Here is a 22,350-nt window from a genome sequence, read left to right as displayed (position 1 = left end):
TTTGAGAAGTGTCTGCTTAGTTCATTTTCCCATTTATTAATTGGGTAGTTTGTTTGAGTGTTAAGTTTTTTTTTTTTTTTTGAGTTCTTTATATGTTTTGGATATTAATCCTCTGTCAGAAGAGTAGCTGGCAAAGGTTTCTCTCATCCTGTAGGTTCACTCTTCACATTCTTAATTGTTTCCTTTGCTGTGCAGAAGCTTTTTAATTAGATGCCATCCCATTTATTTACTCTTGGAATTCTTTCCTGAGCTTTGGGGGTCCTATTAAGAAAGTCATTGCCTGTGCCTATATGTTCTGACCCTACATTTTCTTCCAGGAATTGCATAGTTTCTGGTCTAATTCCTAGGTATTTGGCCCATTTCAAGTTGACTTTTGTGCAGAGTGAAAGATAAGGATCTAGTCTTAGTTTTCTACATACAAATAACCAGTTTTCCCAACACCGTTTGTTTAAAAAACTGTCCTTTCTCTAATATATGCTTTTGGCACCTTTGTCAAGGATCAGATGACTATAGATATGTGGGTTTGTCTCTATGTCTTCTATTCTGTTCCGTTAGGTCTATATATCTGTTTTTATGACAGTACCATGCAATTTTTGTTACTATAGTGAAATAAGGTAAATGATGCTTCCAGCATTGCTTTTTTTGGGCTTAGAATTATTTTGGCTATTCTGGGTCCTTTATTCTTCTATGTGAATTTCAGGACTGTTTTTTGTAGTTCTGTGAAGAATATCATAAGTATTTTGATGGGGATTTCAAAGGACCTGGATATTGCTTTTGATAGTATGGCCATTTTAACAATATTAATTCTGCCTATCCAAGAACATGAGAGGTCTTTCTATCTTCTTCAGTGTCCTATAATTTTCATTTTATTCCTAAGTTTCTTTTTTTTGGGGGGGGGGCGGGTATTATGAATGGGATTGTTTTCCTTATTTCTTTCCCAGCAGTTTCATTATTGGTTTATAGGAAAGCTATTGATTTTATAAGTTAATTTTATAATCTGATACTTAGCTAGCAGTATTCAGAATTTTTTACAATTAGAAGATTTTGGATCTTCTAATTATAGGATCATATCAACTCCAAACAGTGATAATTAGATTTCTTCCTTTCCTATGTTCATTCCTTTCATTTCCTTCTTTTGCCTAATTGCTCTGGCTAGAATTTCTAGTACTATATTGAATAGGAGGGGTGAAACTGAATATTCTGTCTTGTTCCAGATTCACTATAATGTTGGCTTTGGGTTTGTATTATAGAGTCTTTATGACGTTGAGGTAGGTTCCGTCTATCCCCAGTTTCTTCAGTGTTTTTATTATGAATAGGTGCTGAATTATGTCAAAGACATTCTCTACATCTATTGAGATGACTAGGTGATTTTTGCCTTTAATTCTATTTATGTGATGAATTACATATATTGATTTGCATATTTTAAAGTATCCTTGCATCCCTGGAATAAAAATCTTCTTGCTCATGATGTATAATCTTCTTAATATGTTGTTGGATGTGATTTGCTGAATTTTATTTTAAAAATTTGCATCTAAATTCATCATGGATAATGGTCTAAAGTTTTCTTTCCTTGATGTACCCTTATCTGATTTGGGTATGAGCGTGAAACTGGCTTCATAAAATGAATTTGAAAGTGTCCCACCCCTTTCATTTTTAAAATTTTTTAAATTTTTTATGTGTTCTCTTTAGTTATACATGGCAGTAGAATGTAATTTGATATATCATACATACATGGAGTATAACTTTCCATTTTTGTGGTTGAACATGATGTGTTGTGGAGTTACAGTGGTCATATGTTCATACATGAACATAGAAATGTTATTCCCTTCTATTTCATGGGATAATTTGAGGAGCATTGGCATTAGTTCTTCCTTTAAAGGTCTGGTAGAATTCAGATGAGAATTAATCTGGCTCTTGGCTTTTCTTTATTGGAAGATTTTTCATTACTGCTTCTATCAAGATCATTACAAGTTTTTGGTCTGTTTAGGTTTTCTATGTCTTCTTAATTCAATTTTGGCAGGTCATATGTGTCTAGAAATGCATCCATTTCTTCTGGGCTTTCCAATTTATTGGAGATAAGATTTATTTAAAATAGTTGCTAATTATGCTCTGAATGTCTATGAGATTAATGGTGATTCCTCCTTCTTCATCTCTAATTTTATAAATTTAGACTTTTTCTCTCTTTCTTTTGGTTAATTTGACTAAATTTTTTTCAATCTTGTTTTCCTTTTCAAAAAAATAAATTCTTCATTTTGTTGATCCTTTGTATTGTGTTTTTATTCTCTGTTTCATTGATTTCAACTGGATTTTAATTACTTCCTTCCTCCTACTGGTTTTGAAATTTGTTTGTTCTTGCTTCTCAACAGCCTTACTGTACACTGTTAGGTTGGTTTGGGGGATCTTTTGAATTTTCTTATGAGGCACTGATAGTTATAATTGCTCCTTTTTGAACCACATTCATAGTGTTCCAGAGGTTCTGATATGTTGTATCACTATTCTTGTTTGGGTCTAAGAATTTTTTAATCTCTCCCTTGATATTTTCTATGACCCATTCATCATTCTAAAAAGCTTCTTCTCTGAAAAAGAAATAGTCAGTGAGGTGAATACAGAGCCTACAATTTGGGAACATATTTTTACCTCATGCACATCAGATAGAGAGCACTAATTTCTAGGATATATAAAGAACTCAAAAACCTTAACACCAAAAAAACAAATAACCCAATCAATAAATGGGCCAAGGAACTGAACAGACACTTCTCACACGAGGATATACAATCAATCATCAAATATATGAAAAAATGTCCAACATCTCTAGCAATTACAGAAATGCAAATCAAAACTACTCTAAGATTTCATCTCACTCCAGTCAGAATGGCAGCTATTAAGAATATAAACAACAAGTGTTGGCAAGGACATGGGGAAAAGGCACACTCATACATTGCTAGTGGGACTGCAAACTGGGGCAGCCAATAAGGAAAGCAGTATGGAGAATCCTCAGAAAACTGGAAATGGAACCACCATTTTACCCAGCTATCCACTCCTTGGTCTATATCCAAAGGACTTAAGAACAGCATACTATAGGGACACAGCCACATTGATGTTTATAGCAGCCCAATTCACAATAGCTAAACTCTGGAACCAATCTAGATGCCCTTCAGTAGATGAATGGATAAATAAACTGTGGTATGTGTGTGTGTGTGTGTGTGTGTGTGTGTGTGTGTGTGTGTGTATACACACACAATGTAATATTATTCAGCATTAAAAGAGAATAAAATCATGGCATTTGCAGGTAAATGGATGGAGTTGAAGATTATAATGCTAAGTGAAGTTAGTCAATCCCAGAAAACCAAATGCCAAATGTTTTCTCTGATTTAAGGCTGATGATGTATAATGTGGTGGAGGGGGGGGCAGGAGGGCACGGGAAGAAAACTCTAGATAGGGCAAAGGGGAAAAGAGGAGGGCAGAGAAGGGAGGGGGCATGGAAGTAGGAAAGACAGGGGAATGAGATGGACATCATTACCCTAAGTACATGTATGAAGACATGAATGGTGTGACTCTACTTTGTGTACAATCAGAGATATGAAAAATTGTGCTCTATATGTTTAATATGAATTGTAATGCATTCTTCTGTCATATATAACAAATTAAAATTTAAAAAATGAAAAAAGAATGTATTGCTCAATCTTCATGTGTTTATATAGTGTCTATAAGGTTTGGGTGATTTCTAATTTCATTCCATTATGATCAGATAAGATGCAAGGAATTAAACTAATTTTTTCATATTTGCCAAGAGTTACTTCATGGCCTAAAATATGGTCTATTTTGGAGATTTTGTGAGCAGGTAAGAAGAAAGTAAATTCAGCTGTTGTTGGAAGAAATATAAGATGTCTGTTAAATCCATTTGATTTAAAATATTTTTTAGGCTTGAAAAAACTTTACTAAGTTTATGTCTGGATGACCTGTCTATGGGTGAGAGAGCACAGCCTTCTCTTGCCAAAGTGTTCTGGGATATCAGATTGTTGTGAATTTTTCAACCTATTTTCAAGAGGGGTTTGTAATTTAGGTCCCCTTACAGTTTTTTGGTGGTGATTAGTGTATTTTGATATAGTGTATACTGTGTCAGAGTTGTACTAAAATCACCAAGTACTGTGATACTGTGCTGTATCTGAATCAAGTTGAGTAGTGTATGTAATTAGGTACACAATGTTTGGGGCATAAATATTTATTATCCTATATCTTCTTGTTGATTGTTCCTTTTAGCAGTATGAAGTGTCATTATTCAGCTCATCTGATTAATTTTTGCTTGAAGTCTGCTTTGTCAGATATGAGAGTAGCTATTCCTACCTTTTTTTCATATGCATAGTATATCAATTTCCATTCTTTTACTTTCAGCCTGTGACAATCTTTGCCTATAACGTGAGTCTCTTTGCAACATGTACTTGGGCCTTGTTTTTAAACCATTCTGTCAGCCTATATCTTTAATGGAGAGCTGAGATCATTTACATTCATACAATGTTTATTAATTCATACAATTTTGATTTATTTCTAATGCTTAGTTTGGTCCTGTTTCTCATTTGCTTAGCTACTCTTTAAATTAAATTTGTCCATTTGCAAGTTCTGGGGTTGGTTTTTGATTCTTCTATGTGTAGTATTTCTTTAAGAATTTTCTGTAGTGCTAGCTTTGTAGTCATGAATTCTTTTAGTTTCTGCTTATCTTGGAAGTTCTTTTTATATCTGATTTGATTCTTAAGAATAGCTTTCCTGGATATAGCAATCTTAGTTTACAGTTCCATTCTTTCAGTATTTGGAACTCATCATTCCAAACCCTCCTGGATTTTAGAGTTTGTACTGAGAGATCAAAAGCAATTCTGATTGACTCCACATTTTTCTCTTAAGGTTTTTAAAATTCTATCCTTGTTCTGTATGTTAGCTATTTTAATAATAATGCATAACAAAGATGTTCTTTTTCACCTTGTCTATTTGGAGTTTTGAATACCTCCTGTATCTAGATGTCTACCTCATTTTCAAGGTTTGGAAATTATTATTTTATTATTTCAGCTCCCTGGCTGACACTTCATATCCATACTATTAGCCTGTATTTCACAATGCTCTATGATTCCAATGATTCTTTGTCTCTTAACGTTGTCCCAGAGTTCTTATATATTCTGGTCATGGTTACTTATTTTCTTTCTTTAATATTGTCTGAATGTTCAAGGCTGGCTACTTTGCTTTCAGCTTGGAAATTCTGTCTTCAGTATGCATACTGAAGACAGTATGGTCTACTCAGTTACAAACTTTCAACTGAACATTTTATTTGATTTTGTATCTTTCATTTTCGAGCTTTCTGATTGGTTCTTTTTCTATCTTCTTACTAAATTTCTCATTCATATCCTGTACTGACTTCCTTAATTCATTTGGTTGTTTTTCTGTGTTCTCTTGGAAATCATTGATCCTTTTTATACTCATTCTTTTGAATTCTTTAGCTGTTATTTCTTGTACTTAATGTCTTTGGAATCAGTTGCTAGTGAATTGTGAAATTTAGGAAGAATTGTGTTACCTTGTTTTTTCATATTTCTTGTATTCCTGTGTTGGGTTTTATGCATCTGGTGGGAGGGATTTCTCATCCACTCTTATGTTGGGCTTTATTAGGACACAGCCTTCTCTTTTCCAAAGTGTTCTGGGATATCAGGTTGTTGTGAATTTTTCAACATATTTTCAAGAGGGGTTTGTAATTTAGGTTCCCTTATAGTTTTTTGGTGGTGATTAGTGTATTTTTATACATTGTATACTGTGTCAGAGTTTGAAGATCTGACTTTTTTGGGGGGGTCTCCAAAATGTGGACTCCTTATAGATCTAACAATTGTGTTGTATATAGTTGGTTATGTCAGTACACCCTTTGTGATTTCTCTTCTTCTGTTAACAACTTTGTATATTCTAAAGGGGTATAGGAGTGATCCAAATTGAGATCTCTTATTGATGTGGTGTCCCCAGACTTTGCATTATTTTTGCTGGAGAAGTAGATGTCTATGAGTTAGACCTGAGGGGCTCCCTAGCTGATCCTACTTGGAGTCTGGTTGTTGGTATGGGATTTTGTCTCTTCTATACTTTGGATTAAAGTGCCATTGAGGTTTACTCATAGTTAATTTCTGTATGGAACAAGGTATGCTGTCTCTTGGCTGGGTTGGGCTCAGCAGCAGAGTCTCCACCCTCTGAACTTGTAGTGTCAGTAGATTGCCAGCACCTCATAGAAAAGTGAACAATAGCAACAACAGAAGCAAACAATATGCAACATTAAAAATAAATATGTGTTGCTATTATATCTGCAACAGTACCATAAAAACAGTAGTGGCAGGGTCTGCAATTTTGAATAGCACAAAAGCAAAAAATAACCATTATCTAGATCGGGCATTATAATAAACAGCAAGTGTCAACTATGCCATCCACAGCAATAATAACTGCATCATGAATGGTGTAGCAGGAGTTATAAAAACCAAAAAGAAAAGAAAAATATGATAGAAAAGTAAAAGAATGTTTAGAATGTTCAAAATGTGAACAAGAGAGAATGCAAGAGATGTAGCAAGTGATGAATATAAAGAAGGAAGAGAAAAAACTAAAAAAACGAAATACAAGAGAATTTGAGAATTTGGCTATTAGAAGAAGAAGAAAGGATTGAAATAGACGCAATCAAACAAAAACAAAAACAAAAATCCTAACTCCCAAAAGACAAGACAAAGAAAAATAGCAACAATTAAAAAAATGCTAAAAATTATGAACCAATCAGCACAGCATGAATGCCAAAAAATAATAATAGTAAGAGGGAAAAAGATTCTTATTGAAAAAGGAAAGAATGGTCTCCACCAGGGTAGTCCAAACTGTCAACAAGAATGGAAAATCACTGCCTATGCCTGACTGTCCTTCATTCTGTTTCTTCCTTGGCTATGTACCCCTTAGAGAGAGCAAGGACTAGAGATTGTAAACTTCTTCCTCTTTTTGTATTGCTCACCAAGCTATCAGCTAGAGCAACCAAAAACGGAAACTTGTTGAAATAGCTTTCTTGCCAGTATAAGATAGGACAAAATGAGAAGTACTGTTGGTTGGCATCTTATCCAGACAGATCAGATCAATGCACTCCCGGGGGGGGGGGGGCTGCTGCAGAGATCTAAGTGGAAAGTTTCCTCAGCTGGGGCTTAGCTCTAATCAGAGCTTTGGGACTTAGTTGGGTTGTATCCGCTCTGGAGAGATTCGATCAAGGGCCATGCAGATGCCAATCTCCTCTGGGAGTCTAGATCTCAGGAGCCTCCCAAGATGTCTACTCATAGAGACCCTCTGCAGGTCTCACACATTCTGCTGCTATGAATACAGCCTTCCTAGGCTCAGTCCCAAGTGCAATCACACCTGCCTATTCAGTTTCCCAACCCCCTTCAACTGATCATGTGAGTCACCAGACTCAAAGGAAAAGAAAGCTGTACTCCCTAATCCTCAAAAGACAAGGAAAAATAGGAAAATATTGTGGAAAAAATGCTTAAAATGAGAAAAAAAAACAAATATATATATATATATATATATATATCTCCAACCAACCAGCACAGCAAGAAAACACACACACACACACTACACACACACACACACACACACACACACACACACACAAAGATTCCTCATGAATAACCAAAGAATTGTCTACACTGAGGTGGTCAAACTGTTGATGAGGATGGATGGTCACTGCCTATGACCAACTATTCTTCTTTCTGTTTCTTCTTGTTGAAAAAGCTCTCAGCTTCCCCTTCTTACCAGTATAAGGTAGGAGTGAGTGAGATATACCATGGATGAGAGATTTGTTTAGACAGACCAGGGTTGGCTTCAGAGTTCTAAGAGAGTAGACCCAGTGGCTTGAACTTAGTCTAATCAGGCCTTGGGAAGTTTGTTAGGTGGTATTTTCTCTGAAAAGATCAGATCAACACATCTCTGGGCCAGGCAGATGCTGATCTGTGCTGGGAGTCTGGATCTCAGGAGCTTCCCAAGAATTCTCCTCACAGGGCAGTGGAGCCAGCCCTCCACAGGTCTCTCACATCCCACTGCCATGGACAGGCTTTAGTCCCTGAGTGTTCATATGCCCACATGTTCAGTTTCCTAGCCCTCTTCAGCTGGTTACCTAAGCTGCCACGCTCAAAGGGAAAGCAAATTGCACTCCTACTGTATCTCTGACTTGGAAAACCTGGGTAAAATTTTCTTTGTACTGTTTCACTCACATTCTGCTAAGTACACAGTAGGCCCTTTCCAGGGCAGAATGGCAATGTTTGCTATGATCTCCTGGGTTCCCACAGCAGCAAGCTACAGGGTGGCCTCCTCAAGATGGCTCCCACCTCAGCTCTCCATCTGCCAGTTGAAAAACCCAGGTCACTTTTCAAACACCAGTTGACCGTGCAGCCTCTGAGTCAGCTAAATTCAGGCTGCTTTTCTGTTCTACAGATTTTTTTGTGCCAACTCTGTCTATTATCTTTCTTGGCTTATGTTACCCCTCCCCTCTGCAGTGAACCAGCACCACTGCTGTTACACCACTAGCTTGGCTTGAAGTACCCTTTCCTGTCCTCTAAGATCTGAATTTCTGAGTTTCTAAGAGGCTCTAATTGTCCAATATTGAATTTCAGTGAAATCCCTCTTCCATCCACCTTACTGAGAAGCAACGCTCCTGTTACTTGAATCACAATCCATGGAGCAACTGGAAAAGCAGCCTTTCTGATCCACCATCTTGAATCTGCTAGTGTCCAAGTCTTTAATGAAATGTAAATGGACCTAGGTTGGTTTTCCCTCTCCTTGACACTTCCCTGCTTGACTCTTATGAAATGGTTCCAGATACAATTTCTTCTCTTTATGTTTTCCCTGGCTTTAGGGCTTTTATATCTTTCTTGTACCTCTATACATGCTTATTTCATGGCAATATCTCAAAATGCATCAATAGTGACAGGATCTCAAAATACACCAATAGTGTGATCTTGAAGCCAGTGGTAGTAGGAGGGAGAAGGTATTTTGAAGAACAATGATCACGGGTGTCAATGGATAAGTTCATAGGAGAGACCTTGCCTTGGCAACCCTAGTCCAAGGAAAATGCATAGCCCCCTGCATGATGTAAAATGACAGCTAAAATGGCAATTCAAACATATCACTATGTGATGCAGGAGGCAGTGTGTGAGCGAGGGTATGTCTACCCCAGGCTTTTGTTTGGGACACTGTGAAACTTCCAAGAAAATTCTATTTAACCATGTCACAGGGTCTATATTTATATTCAAAATTATCTAATTAAGTCAGGTAAAGACTTCCCATCTTGGTCTGTCTCCAGAAATAATTAAAGGAAAATCAAAGCTTTAAGTCTGAAAAACTGTCAAAGCTCCAGTGTTTAGCCATTTGTATACACAGAAATGGCCAGCACCTCTCCCATAACAAAAGAGAGAGACATTACCATCTTCCCCACTCCCCTAAGCCAGCCTGTTAACTGCAGTTCTGCTTGTCGTGAGCAATGATAATCATGACCCTGAGGCCCTACAAGATTGGGAAATGCCTTCTGAAGCATCAAACAGAGATTAAATTGTCTTGCCTGTAGTTGCAGCATTAATTTAAACTACAATTCTTTGAAAACTGGTATTGGATTACCAGTTCTCAAAGGACATGAAATTTTATCTAAGGGTGACTTTTTATGAACCAGAATGTATGATTAGCATGAACATTCTTCTTCTGGGCCTTTCTAGATGCACAAGACTCTTTTTAAAACAATTTATTGAATATAAAAACCACCATTTATTTTGAAATGGGTTGGAATGGAACATTACAGTTTTCAAGCATCTCACCAAATTTTCTGATCTGATAACCAACAATTCCTCAGAATGCGGCTGAAGTAGGATGTCAGGAAAAGATGTCAGTGCCCCTCCTAATTTCTTTTTTTCTCTTACCCCAGATTTTGGTGTGCTTCCATTTCTAAATTGCAGCTCTGTTTTGAAGGACTTCCCTCAGTATCAGAGATCATTTGACCCAAATTAATGAAGAGCTCAAAGCATCTGAGAACTTACATTCCTTAACCTACCCCAAGTCCTAACCAGCAGAAATGCTAGAGCATAAAAGGCCCAGAAATGAGGCACATCTCACCTCCAGAGCTCCCCTTGGGATCAGGCTGGAGCTGGACCCTGGGATTTTTGCCTCTGATCACACCCTCGCTCTACTTGTCTCCCTTCTTTACTGCTATGCCCTGGGAGAACTTCTTTAATAAACCTTTGAAATCTGCAGCCACAGGTCAGGAGCTACTCTTAGAGAGTGCCACCTAAGATTTAGGGGTAATTACCTACCTCTTATGAAAGAAAAAGGGGATTCAGAAAGATCAAGTGACTTTCCCAAGACCACACTGAGTCTAAAACCCAGGTCTTTTCATTAATCAGCCATTCAGTGAATATTTATTAAGCACCTACCACTCTGCTCAGAATGGGGAAGAGGTGAGTGCACTAGGATCCCTAACTGCATGCAAAGGCACAGGCTGTTGAGAAGGATGGCCACCATGTTTTAGCTGGCAGTAATCCCAACTGAAAGGATCTTAGAATAAAAGGGTATTCATTATGTCTTTCTAGGTTGACTTTTGTCACAGTTACATTTGAGGGCAATCAGATAGAGCAAGTGCTTTTATTGAGCATAATACAATACTCCAAGAGGTCTCAAGTCTAACCAATTCATTTCCCAGACCAACAAGGTTCCACATCCAGGGAAGTTGTGGAGAGAATGGGGGTGAAGAGGGTATGGGTAATCAGAAAGAAAGGAATGGCTGATCCCTAGAACACCCCTAATCAGGGAAGGAGCAATTTCTGCACTTGGCCATCATAACTTCCAAAGCACCTCAAAAGCAACTGCCTCCCAAACCTTCAGATGCCAGTTTCCTGAGGAGGATCTGAATCTACCCTGTTTGTGTCACTGCCACAAAGCCAGCAGTGACTCCGTGGTATCTCCAAGACCTAAGGGCCTAGTGATCTGAGACTCCGTGCCCTGGAGCCTGGCTCTCTCTGGCTGAGACTCAGGTGAAGTTACCCACCAAAGTTCATACAACCCAGTAATAAACAAAGCTGAGATCTGAATCCAGGAGTACCCAATGCCAAAGTCCATGCTTGAAAAGTAATGAGGACAAGGAAAGAAGAAAAGTGTTCTTGGGAACACTCAAGATCTCCCAGCAAAGTAAGCCACACTGTTCTCTAGGCTAAACTCTAGAGAATATAGTAAAGAGGAGTAGTTAGCCCTATATATATATATCTGAAAAATGACACCGTGAAAGCCATGGCTGACATTTAGGAATGTTGTTTTCCATACAAGACTTGACTCAGGATCCCACTACTTCCCAAGCATGGTGGTTAGGCTATCTCTCCAGGGGCACCATGTGAGAATCACAGGAGTCCCTTCTACTACTGCTCTACCCCCAGAAGTCTGCTCTCAGATCCAGGCAGAGGAATCTGAAATTCTTACTTGGCTTCCCTCTTGGGGCTTGATGGTCCATTTAAAATGCAGAGAGTCAAGGAGGAAAGTAAAGCCCCATTAACTTGAAGTAGGGCCATTGAAATCTTTCCCATGTGCACATGTCCTCTCTAATGTGACCTTGGAAATTTCCTGGCCTATAAAAAAAGAAAAAAAAAGTGATGATGCTCAAACTCTCTTCTTTAAGGTTTTCTATGAGAACTGCAAGAATGTGTGGAAGCACCTGTCACATAGGAGATGCTCAGTAACATTGAGTTCTCTCTCATATAGTGGAAAAGTAAGAGATAGAACAAGCTTAAGAAAGCTCAGAGAGTAGAGGAGAGGAAGGGAGTCTAGGGAACAGCTGTTCCTGACTAAGATGTAGCCCCCAGGGAGCATCCTAACTGAACTAAGCATCCCAGTGGCTGGATGTTGGAGGCCCAGAAAAGGGGAACCTTCAAGACAATCCTCTTTCAACTAGACTTGGACATATTCAGAAGGGGGACACTTTTGCCAGGCCATGTGTAGATGAGGTCAAGCTCCAATGAGAAGCAATAGATTTGCCATACTCTTCAGAGTCCAGAGCCAGAAAGATGTTGGTTGCACAAGGAAGCAGGAGCAAAAGCCCTCCTGTGTCTATTATCAGTAAACCTTTTACTTCTGTCAAATCAGAATCCTCAGGAGGACTTATTAAAGCACACGTTTGCTAAGCCCCAATCCAGCCTTTCTGACTCAGTAGGTCTGGGTTAGAGGCCAAGAATTTGCTTTTCTAACAAGTTCCCAGGAGATTCTAATGCTGCTGGTCCGGGGACCACACTTTGAGAACACACCTGTTGTATGGCTTCATTAATAACCTGATGAGAGATTCCCAGCCTAAAGCTAACTGCAATCTTGAATGACTCTCTCCCTCCTGACAGGCCTGCACTCAACTTGAGGCATTGTGCTCCATGGCCCACATTACTTCTTCCAGTTCTGTTCTGCAATTTTGCAAGTGCCAACCAGTTCAAGTGCCTGCCTATCTCTGGGGTGAAAATGAGGGAAGACCAGGTATGCAAGAGTGATTGACTGACAAGGAGAAGCTCCAGAACACAGAACAAGCAAATACAGCATTTTTTTGCCTACTGCTCTAATTCTCTTCCATACTCAAAAGTACTCTCTTGACTTCAATTAAGCTTGCCCTGGGATCTTGAGCTTGGCAGATATTTAAAATAAAGAATGAGCTGTTTGGCCAGGTAAAGTTTTCCTTAATGTCCTCCCCTGGAAAGATTCTCAGCCCCTCCGGCTGTGCTTCTGTGACTCAACAGTGACATCTGGTGGTCGTCAAGGTGAGTCCCAGGCCCCCGTAATGCCCACTCATGCTTCTGAAGACTTAGGACACATAAAGGGACACCAAGTTCCCATAAATAAGTCCATTTATCAATCATCGATAGCATAGCCATACTATCTGTGAGGACAATATTATTTTAGTTGAATGCCCAAACACTAAAGCCTCTGACTCCTATTTGAAATCTCCATTCACTGATCTGTTTGAAAGGATACTGTCCTTAGGAGGCTGATAGACCCACTGTGGTTGATGCATCTTAACTAATATTCAGATTTAAACTGTTTGGTTAAAGGAACACATCAAAGCATTTGGCAGGGAAAAAATGCAGTCTAACTTTGCTTCCAACAATTTGATCTAAGCAAATAAATAAGTCATTTTCATTTCTAGTTTAACATAACAAGAATATTTTTACATGATAATTTGCTTTTAAAAATTCTAGCTGTGAAGTTTAATAACAGCACATGAAGCTGCCTGTCATTTAATATTTATGTTCCAGTCCAAGTTTTGACAGATCCCATGGGCTCTAGACTGCTTGGCTAGAGATATTCTAGGCCGTGTTTTTATAACAACAGGTAGAAAACTCAGCCCCAGAGCCAGGAAAGAATAAAAGACTTTTAATAAAGATTGGGATGCAGGACTGGCTCGTCTTCTCACCTTGCTACCAGGCAAGTTCACAGATCACAGAAACGGTCAACCAACTTCTCCCTTCCAGTCAAGATATGGTCCTAGGAGCCTTTCAAAGTCAACAGTTTTAGAAAGACCTTCTCTTACAAGGAATGGCTAATGGAATGAAAGCTGATACTGACTGGCATCCTTCTCCACATGGGGCACAATGACCAGGCATCATACGCAGCTGGTAGAGTCCCTAGGGCATCTTCAGGAAGGCAGAACTAAGTGTATTCCATCTCACAGATATGGAAACTGAGGCCTAGCTGGTGAAGGCCTTCGGGCCAACTCTCATAACTAACAATGGGTCTGAACCTGGATACCTGATTCCAGACCAAGGGCTTGCCTGGGTGGGGTGGGTCAGGGTGAAGGTGACCCCACTCCACCAGTCAAATCCTTCAATGTTCAGTTTCAACATTCTCTCCCTCTACATCACTCTCCCCAGTGCTGTCAAGTCCCCTTCCCAGCCCTTTTCAGTGACAACAAGGCCTCTCTCTCCAATGAAATCTCACCTGCTCTCATCACCCCTCCCATAATGGCTTCCTTTGAGTGGTTAACTGAACATAAGCATCTTCAAGGCAAGACTTGGATCTCATTTGTGTTTTTATTAATTCCACTAGCTGGCACGGGATATTATAAGCAGTCAGAGGCTAGGATATGTTTGCAGAATGAAAAACACAAATAAATAGACCTTGAGAAATATACTTGCACTCTAAGAGATCCCAGGGCAGGTGTGTGTGTGCATGTGGTGGGCGGGGGGGTGGGGGGTGGATTCCACTCAGAAGGACTCAGGGACATCAGACATCACTAAACCCAGTGTGTTCTGCCTTGGAACCAGACAAGTGGAGTCAAGAGTCAGGTACGCAGCACAAAGCAGAGACCTCCACAGCTCTCCCTTTGGCCCCTGCTATGGGCATTAGGATGATGTGGAACACCCCACTCTCTCCTAGCACAGAACTGATCACGATCCCCTGGGTCTTAAATTGTCTATTGTCTGTGCCTCTCTAGACTGTGGGCTCTCTGAAGTCACAGGCTGTCTGATTCTCTGCTAAATTCCAGGTATCCTTGAAACCTAGAAGGGGATCAATAAATGTCATTGGAGACTTAATTTCAGCAGCAAATACAAAGCAACAATAAGGGAGAAGTTTGTGTCATGCCCAGAAAAGTAGCCAGTGTTCCTCAGTCTTTCACTGAAAGGCTGATGTATGCGTGTTCATATTTTGTAGATGCTAATTGTTGACAACATGATTCGGTGGCTCAACAAATTGGAACTGACACCATCAACCTGCTCAATCCATTTACAATCTTTCATCATCAATGCAAGGGACTTTGTCAACTGAGCAGGGCCAGCTTCCCTTGTGAGGCCAAAATCTTGTTTTCTATTAGTGATGAGCATTACAAGTAAATAGATGGGCTTAGCATGTTAAATTGCATTCAACAGCCCAGCAAAAAATCATAAGCTAATGCAGGGAAACAAAATCTGTGAAGTAAGGAGAGGGCAGTCTCAAGTCAATGCACAGTTACTGAGCAAAAGTTTTGCTAACTAGCATCTCCACCATCAGCTTTACTGCTTCTGACCCTCCACAGAGTGACCAAAATAAAATTCCTGAAACACCAATTGGCCACATGGCCTTGCTGTTTACAATTCTCTAGTAGTTTCTTCATTCTGTCCTTATTATCTCATTCCAGACCCTGTGAGGTCTGGGTCTTGCCTAATTTTCTAGCCCAAACCGTTCCCTCTCCTCCCTCCACACAGCGCGCGTGCACACACGCTTCTCCAAGAGTCTAACTGCACAAGAAAGATGGCAGAGTCACTTCCAATAGTACATTGGTACATGCCAACCTCTCTTTCTGGAACAATTTTCCTATCCTTTCACCTGACTAATTCCTTCAGAATTTAATTCAGCTGTTTTACTGCATCTCAGAAGCCTACCCTAAAGTAGTAGGCTAAGTGATAGGCCCCAAAAAGATGTATTTACATCCTAACCCCCTAGAGCCTGTGAATGTCACCTTATTTGGAAAAAAAAAATGTGGATGTAATAGAGTTAAAGATCTCCAGATGAACCCATCCTGGATTATCTGTGTGGCTCTCAGTCAAAACACACGTACCTTATAAGAGACGCAGAGAAGAGACACAGGGAGGAAGAGGAAAAAGGCCAGAAGGTTGGAGTGATTAAGCCACAAGCCAGTGAGTGCCAGGCCCCAGCAAGCTGGAGGAGGACGGGCCTCCCCTAGAGTTTGTGCAGAAGAGCACCCTGCTGGTACCCTTATGTCAGAACTCTGGCTTCTAGGACCATAAGAAGGGAAGTTTTCACTGTTTCCAGTGGTGATTTGGTTCAGCAGCCCTGGGAGACAAACACCCTTGACTTTGCCTTTGGGAGCTCCCTGCTCTGTGCTACCCAACCCCATGAGCACTCCTGTCTGTACCCTTTTTTATGTGTCTTTATTATTCCTCTTGACTTTGTTGTCTTCCCCACTAGACCTACTCTAGGTTCCAGCACCTCCTTGAGTCAGTAGTTAAGGGAAAAATAAGCATCAATCTTGCTCTTGAAAATCCCAAACTCACCCACAAATATCTTCAGAGGACAAGACTATTGGTTCTTCTCACCTCTCCTCAATCAAAGCTTCACTTGGTCCTCCATCCTCCATTTCTTTGTCAAGGAGCCATCACCATCCACTCAGCTGGCCACCTGAATCATGCATCTTCCTCTTTTGTCAAAGAATAACAAGCCCTTCAAACTATTCAACAATAACGTCCACGGGTCTCAAGCTTGCAATCGCTGCTTCTGGCTTGAGCATATCACATCCTTTGCTGGCAAGTCCTCCTTCATTGAGTTCAATGATGGGCCCACTGTGCCATTCAAATTAGTCTTCTCTTTTTTTTAATCGCATACTGTTAAATAGGCATATGCCATAATCCCATATGAAGTGTCCAGAGAACAAGTGGCTGAATTAAGTGAATTTTCATCCCCAGCCTCTTGCTAAGCCCCATGAGGAGAGTCCAGGTAAAACTTGACATAAACCCCTTGGCTACCAGGGGTTTGTAGTCTGGGCAAGTCTCAATAACAATCTGCTGACATTTGCTACTTCTCCACCAAAGTGTTTTTGTTCTTTATAAGGCATAATTATCTCAATATGTGCACCTAATTTTTCAAAGCAAATTTTTCATAGGTTTTACTTTCCTTTTTAATAAATATATTTCAATAAGCTCCATTTTCCTGTGTATGAGTAAGCTGGCTGATAGAAGTAATGAAAAATCAAAGAAACAACAGAGCATTGCTGGTGGGAATGTAAAATGGTACAGCCCCTGTGGAAAACAGTCTGGCGGTTCCTCAAAATGTTAAACATAGACTTGCCATATGACCTAGTAATTCCACTCCTGGGTATACAGCCAAAGGAATTAGAAACAGGTGTTCAAACAAATACTTTTACATGAATATTCATAGAAGTATTATTCTAATTGCCAAAAGGTCCATCAACAATACAAATGCTCATCACCTGATGAATGGATAAACAAAATAAGACTTATCCATACAATAGAATATTATTTGGCCATAAAAAGGAATGAAGTATTGATACATGTTACAACATGTATGACAATTGAAAACATTTTACAGAGTAAAAACAAAAAAAAAGCCAGTTACAAAGTTTACATATTGTGTGATTCCATTTATATGAACTATCCAGAATAGTCAGATTCATAAAGATAGAAAGCACATATGATTGCCAATGGTTGGGGAAAATAAAGGTAGAGGGTTTGGGGGGAAATGAGGTTCCTTAGTTGGTTTAGGTTGCTGTAACAAAAATATCACAGACTGAGTGTCTTAAAAAACAGACGTTTATTTCTCACGGTTGTAGAAGCTAAAGTCTGAGATCAGGGTGCCATCTTGGTAAGGGCCTTACTTGATACACATGTGCAGCTAGAGAGAAACTACAGTTCTTCTCCTCTTATAAGGACATTAATCCCATTATGATCATACGGAAACCTAATTGTCACACCAAGACCTGCTTCCTAATACCATCCCATTTGTGGCTAGAGTTTCAACATGCGAAATTGAGGGGGTCACGGGCATGTAATCCACAACACAAGGAAAAATTGCTAATGGGTGAGGGGCCTCTTTTTTCCAGGTGTCAAAAATATTCTGAAATTGATTGTGGTGATAGATGCATAACCTTGTGAATACCAAAAGCCACTGTGCTGTACATGATTTAGAGAAATGAATTGTATGGTCAGTGACTTACATCTCGATAGAAGTACTACCAAAAAGAAAAACTGAGGAGGAGGAGAAAAGAGGAAAGAAGGAAGGGAGAGGGGGAGGGAGGGGAGAAGGAATCACAACCTCAAAGGGCCCATGTCCCTTCTAAGGAGCTCTGCTCTCCTGTAGTCCTTCTGCCCACAGGGCTGTGTTCATGCAATAGGACTCTGCCCCTGGCCCTAGTCACAACTAGTGTGGAGAACCTAACCCCACCCAAGGTGGCTAATCCATAGGTTGTAGAAAAATGATCTGGACCAATCAGATTCTTTCCTCCTGTTTCAGGAATTCACACAAGACAGAAGTTGCCAATGCTAGGTAGATAAAGCTCTGTTTTACATCTGAAGGTGCACTGATCAATATAGTAACCATTAGCTATTTAAATTTAAATGAATTAAAATTAAAACCTCACAGCCACACTAGCCACATTTTAAGTGCTCAGTAGTTACATGTGGCTGATGGCTACCATATTGGACTGGGTAGGTGGAAACATTTTCATCATTGCAGAACATTCCATTAGACAGCACTGCTCTGCCTTTCCCGTAAAGCCCACTGGCCTTGAGTGATATAAGCACAACCTGAGAGTCTGTTTCTTATAAACAGAGCAATCCTACCAGAACACCCATTACATAATTCAGCTTTCATTCACTTAACATCAAATTTGTTTTGATGTACAATATCTTTTGAGTGCTAGGTATGCATTAGTGAAATGCTACCAATGATGAAGCTGGGCAAGGAGCCCCTGGTTGGAGCCTTAAGTATCTCTCAGAGTGATGGCCTTTGTGCACTGGCCCCCTGCTAACTGAGCTTCATCTGTGAGTGCTGCTGATCCTGCATCCCTCTAAGCTCTAAGCTCTAAGCTCCTCCCATCCATAGAGGCCTCCTGCCCCCATCCTGCCTTCAACCTGCTTCTGCCACTCCTGTGGCTGGCCTGGTTCCTGCTTTGCTCTTTTGCAGCTCCCAGTCCTGTCCCTCCAGTCCCCTGGCCTCCCTGGCACAGACCTTGCCTCAGCCTCCATCCCCTCTCCATTCTTCCACTGTACTCAGGGCTGTGCCCTCTAATATGAGATGACCTCCCTCACTCCTTGCTAGGCACCCAGAGCCAGTTTTTTCAGCTTATTTTCCCATCCACAGAGCACATTTCCATAGGATTTTAAGCAAAATCAAGTCAAAATAATCATCACCCTAAGTTACAGGGGAACTAACAATATGCTAAGCTCTGACTAGGCATTGTTCTTTTCCAATCCTCACAGGTGAGGAAAGATGCTCAGAGGATCAAATAACTGGACCCAGATCATGCAGCTGAAAATAACCGAATTAGGATTTAAATCAAGATCTTTTACTCCAAGGTGAAAGTTCTGTCTCCTAAACCTCAACTTCAGTCCTCTTTCCTGGAACTCCTATCCCTCAGGACTCTAGGGGCCTCAAAGATTCCCCACACTTAAGGTATCTCCTTATTCCTGCCTTTTATCAAAATATCACAAGGAGATGTCACTGACAGAGCATGTTGAAAGCCTGATTCCACTTGGAGCAATTCATATTTCATCTAAGTCAGAGTCAGGAGTAGGCAAACCATGGCTTGTGGGCCAAATCTGGCCCGCCACCTGTTTTTGTACAACCTGTAAGCTAAGAATGATTTGTACATTTTTTAATGGTTGGGGGAAAAATCAAAGGGAGAATAATGTTTTATGACTTGTGAAAATTATGTGCAATTCAAATTTCAGTGTCCATAAATAAAATTTTAGTGTCACAGAGCCATGCCCTTTCATTTTTGTGTCTATAGCTGCTTCTGTGCTACTAAGCAGACTTGAGTGATTGCAGGGGCACTGTTGCAGGCCTGCAAAGCCAAAAACATTACTATGAGGCCTCAAGAGAGAATGCTCACAGACCCTGAGTTGAGCAGACGTTCTATGGGGAAATCCCAGGCATTCCTCATGCTGGGAAAAGGGTCAACAGATGATACAGTGATCCTGGAGCTTCCAGAAGCAATGGTGTGATTCTCCCAGTGGCTGGTTTGGGGCCAGGAAGGGCCCAGAAGAGCTTCTGGTAATATCATCAGGTGGGGTGAGGAAGGTGCTCTGTGAGTCTCAATGACACAGACTGCCTGGTCTGATCATTCCAGATGGGGCTTCAAACCTAAGCAGCACTTGAGAGAAGAGGCCTGGCATGCTTGAATTTACCCCAGACATTATTAATCCAGTCAAGGGGGCCAAGAAACTTTCAATCAGCTCTGGGTCTCACCCAGTGCAGTGTGATCTCACATATATACCATTTTATCAGCCTCATAATTTCTTCACCTGGGTGTTACTTTTAGTGTTCTAGGTGTTATGACAACTACAAAGAGATCATTTATTCTTATTTCTAATTCTTTAATATACATAAATTTCAGTGTCATATAACAAATGATTTTGAAGAAAGCACTGTAAATAGAGTAAAAAGATTACATACCTACATACACATATATAATATAGACGTATATAAAATTGTATGTGATAAAGAGTAGCATGCTTAACAAAAATCCATTTACCATGCCTTACATAAGCCATGCCCTGGGAGCTTTGCACACATCACCTCATTCAATCCCTTCACAACCCTGCTCCTTGTCAGTAGATGAGGATGTCTCAGTGAGAGAGCCTAATTGCAAGTCTGAATCAGGGTTCCCAAAGTCAGACCCTGACTTTAGGCAGAATGGTTGCAGCAAGAGACAGTCCAGAGGACATGTCAGGTCACCACATGCTCAGAAAAGTACAGTTATCAGAGGAGGTGAGAGCTGGGTAGCAAGCTAGATACACCACACGGCCAAGGAGCATGGACAGGAATAAACCCATCCACTCGGCAAATGTTTACTGAACATGTCCAAACTCAAGGGGGCTAATTTTTTATTATAACTACTACAGAACATAGAAGGGAATGCTGCAGGAAAACTATGATGGAAATTCAGTATTCCTTCAGCTTCAGGGGAAATAATAGGTGGGGAATCTAGGAATTTAACCACCGATTTAAGTGCCCAACCTTTGATAGGTCCTCTCCTTGTCAATGGCATACAAAGATGAATTGGGGGGTGCTGGGGATACAGCTCAGTTGGTAGAGTGCTTGTTTCACATGCACAAGGCCCTGGGTTCAATCCCCAGCACTACAAAAAAAAAAAAAAAAAAAAAAAAAAAAAAGATTAATTGGACACTGCCCTACCATGGCTCACTATCTGACAAGGAAATAATAAGCATTGGAGGAGATTACCTGGAAGAAAAGACATCATAAGAGAGACTTATATAGCCATGCTGAAGCAGCATTATGTGCAATAGGCAAAAAATGAAAGCAAATGAAACATCCCTTGACAGATGTATAGATAAACAAAATGTTGTAAACACATACAATGGGATATTATTCTGTCATTAGAAAGAAAAGTCTGATGCATGCCACAACATTGATAAACCATGAGGACATTGAGCCACATGAAATAAGCCAGTCTTAACCATCAATACTGTATCATTCCACTTGCATAAGGTACCTACAAGAGTCAGATCAAGGAGACAACATAAAATGGTGGTTACTAGAGCCTGGGGGAAGCCAAGAATGATTTTTATATTTTTTAATGGTTAGGAAAAAATCAAAGGGAAAATAATGCTTCATGACATGTGAAAATTATATAAAACCCAAATTTCTGGGTCAAGATCTCAAGAACTCACAGATCCCAAGAAACTTCTTCCATAAGAACAGGATTACATAATTGTATCTCAACTTAGCCACCCTAAGAAAGTGACATGATATTCCAGGACAAAGTCATGGACAGTATTGCCAGATGAGAAGGTCAGGTAGGTGGGAACTATGGGAATGCTGCCCTCATCCTCTGGCCACAGGAAGCATAACTGAGGAGAGGCTCAGCTGCCACATGCTGAAACCCCTGGATACCTTTGTGCTGAAGCCACACTTCCACCGGCTGCTCCCCACTGACTACTGGGTATGGAAGAAATCCTAAGGCAAGCCTATTCCTAAGAGCCACAAGACTCTGTGACACCTGACTGTGATTGAGAATTTCCCTGCTGCCCTGCAGAGCCTGCTATGGATGCATAAACCTTAGGCTCCACCCAGCCCTCGCTCCCTCTCCTTCACTTGGGGTCATGCTTGCATGGCAGTCTGGTATCTCTCAGCCTTCCCCAGCTCCTTCCACAATTTTGTTCACAGAATTTTCATCTGAGAAAATCCTTGCACATTAATCCAATCTTAACATCTGCTTCTCAGAGGACCAGGACTAACATCACTGCCACCAAAAATGCCAATTACCTATATCTTCTTGCAAAGCCTGTGTTTATTGTGCCCCTCTTCCTATAAACACTTAGAATACGAGTTTTTCTCATTGTTTTTATACCAAGCCTCACCCCTATGTCCAGATGAGTATGCATTTATACAGATTCTACATACAATGGAATTATATTCTTGAATATTCCACAATAGGGAAGAGCAGATTATCTCCAGCAAGGACCTTGGTATTTAATAGGTGAGGAAATGCTGATGGAGAGGTATATCATATTGCTTTATCCTGGAATAATTAAGCCAATTCTGACCAAGCCACATAAACCAGATGTGGTGGCATGAAGGTACACTGCCCATATCTCAAGGAAACCTGCCAAG

The sequence above is a fragment of the Spermophilus citellus genome (genome assembly GCF_964194105.1).
Source record: "Spermophilus citellus genome assembly, chromosome: 18".
NCBI lineage: Eukaryota > Metazoa > Chordata > Mammalia > Rodentia > Sciuridae > Spermophilus > Spermophilus citellus.
This window is presented reverse-complemented; position numbering follows the sequence as displayed.